Raw genomic sequence first — 2,382 nt, 5'->3', positions numbered from 1 at the left:
CACTGTGGACCACCTTGCACAACTGTGGACCATTATGGACCACCACAAGGTTTACAGATGTCTAAAATAGTTGACTTGTATATGATAAAGTATAATATGAAGTTTGTGTGTGGTGTGGTGTGGTGTGGTGATATGTATGTGTGGTTTTGTTGTAGTCTGCCAATCTGGTCCAGTGGACCACCTTGGATGAGTGTGGGCCCTTATGGGCAACCACAAGGTCCATGAATGCCTAAAGTGATTGACCTGAGTATAATGAAATGTGAAGTGTGTGTTGATATAAGGTTTTGGTGTATTGTGACACCGGTCCATTGTGGACAACCTTGCACAAATATGGGTCGTTATGGACCACCACAAGATTTATGAATGCCTAAAATATATGACTTGATTATGAAGAAATAAAGTGTGTGTGTGTGTGTAATGTGGTTTACGTGTAGTGACACTCTGGACCATCAGGGACCATCTTGGAGGGCAACCACAGGCCCTTGTGGACCCAACTTTGATGAAATGTAAAGTGTGTGTGTGTGTGTGTGTTGTGGTGTCCATTTTGCAGCAGTAAGTGTCCAGTGGACATTCAATGATGTGTGTGTGTGTGTGTGTGGTGGGCAGTGAGCTGTGAGTAAACTTTTTGTTGGATGCGGCGAATGTGTGAGGATGTGGGGAATGGATAGTGGTTGGCAGGGGTGGATGGTCAGGTTGTTACATCTTGTTGTTGTCCAGGTTTTAATTTCAACTTCAATCGCACATTGGTAAGAGCAGACCTACAATACAAGGCGCTCCAGCTCTGACCATCCTGTCTTATTTGGGGTGGTGGTGGTGGTGGTGCTGGTGCTGGTGGACGGGCGTTGGTGGTAGCAGTACACCTTGGACTTCATCGACCTACGTGTTCTAGCTTTAGCGTAATTTGACTGCTATTTCTTTCAGGTCAAACATCTGCTAGAAATAGCAGCCAGTGGATAGTGGGTGATCATATATGTATGTGTTGGGGTGATGGTGGTAGTGATGCTGATAAGGGGGAGAAGGTGACTCCCACACCTCTACTTGTCTACCCCCGACCCCACCACTTCATCTGTCTCTGTGAATTAACAAATGTCGTTATTGTTTTTTTTATTATTTTTTTTTTTTTTGTTTTACTTATCTTTCTTTCTGTTGTAAGTCTGCTACTACTGCTGCTACTACTACTTCAACCACCACCACTACTTCAACCGCCACCGTCATCTACTGCTGCTACTGCTGCTACTACTACTACCACCATTACCACTACTACTCCATCCTCACTCCCCCTCTTCCTCCTCCTCCTGCTATTTTCCCTACTACTACTACTACTACTACTACTACTGCTGCTGCTGCTGCTGATATTTGTACTACTACTGCTACTACTACAAAAAAACCCACTTCCATCACTACTACTACCACCATACACCAGCACTACCACCATACACCACCACTACCACCATTACCACGGTTGTTACCAAGGTAACTATGGTCCATCACCATGGCTTCTATTAATCTTTTTCACCAAATTTTTTTCCTTTATAATTCCCAGTTCAAATATTACTGGGAGAAAACCCTGCTTCATCTCCCCTCCTGGGCCAAGCACCAGGCATAAGTACCAGTAATAAATGTGTTGTGAAAGGAATCGCTAGTACCTGCGCCCTACTGTAAGTCTCTATGTGGTCGCTGCTGTGATCTGCCTAGAAATAGCAGCCAAATTTCACTCAAAGCACACAATGACTTTAATGTCAAAAGAAGGATATAATGCATATTGTACTCTGAGATGAACTATATCTGAAAAGATGGGATGGGCATGGCTGGAATGAATTTGGTCATAGGCCTGCTCAATCAGAGCTCATACAGGGTTAGAAATTTACTACATTATTATTATTATTATTATCATTATTATAAGGCAGCAAGCAGGCAGAATCGTTAGCAACGGGTCAAAATACTTAGCAACATCTCATCCATCGCTACGTTCTGAGTTCAAATTCAAATAAGTACCAGTTATGCACTGGGATCTGTTATAGATTTGTACCCTCCAACAAAATTTCAGGCCTTGTGCCTGTAGTAGAAAGGATTATTATTATTATTATTATTATTATTATTATTATTATTATTATTATTATTATTATTATTATTATTATTATTATTATTACCATACTACTTTGATGTGGTTATATGATGACAGGGAGAAAAATCCAACAATATATATATAACAAAAATATATTTTAAGAAAGAAAAAAAAATATATAAAATGTTGATTGTAATTGGTGAGTGCTGAATATCAAAAACTTCATTTATACGCATATTTACAAACTTATATACAGACACAAACACACACACATCTATATCTATCTATCTATATATTGTGTATGGATGTATGTATGT

This window comes from Octopus bimaculoides, chromosome 28 (genome assembly GCF_001194135.2).
Source record: "Octopus bimaculoides isolate UCB-OBI-ISO-001 chromosome 28, ASM119413v2, whole genome shotgun sequence".
Lineage (NCBI taxonomy): Eukaryota > Metazoa > Mollusca > Cephalopoda > Octopoda > Octopodidae > Octopus > Octopus bimaculoides.
This window is presented reverse-complemented; position numbering follows the sequence as displayed.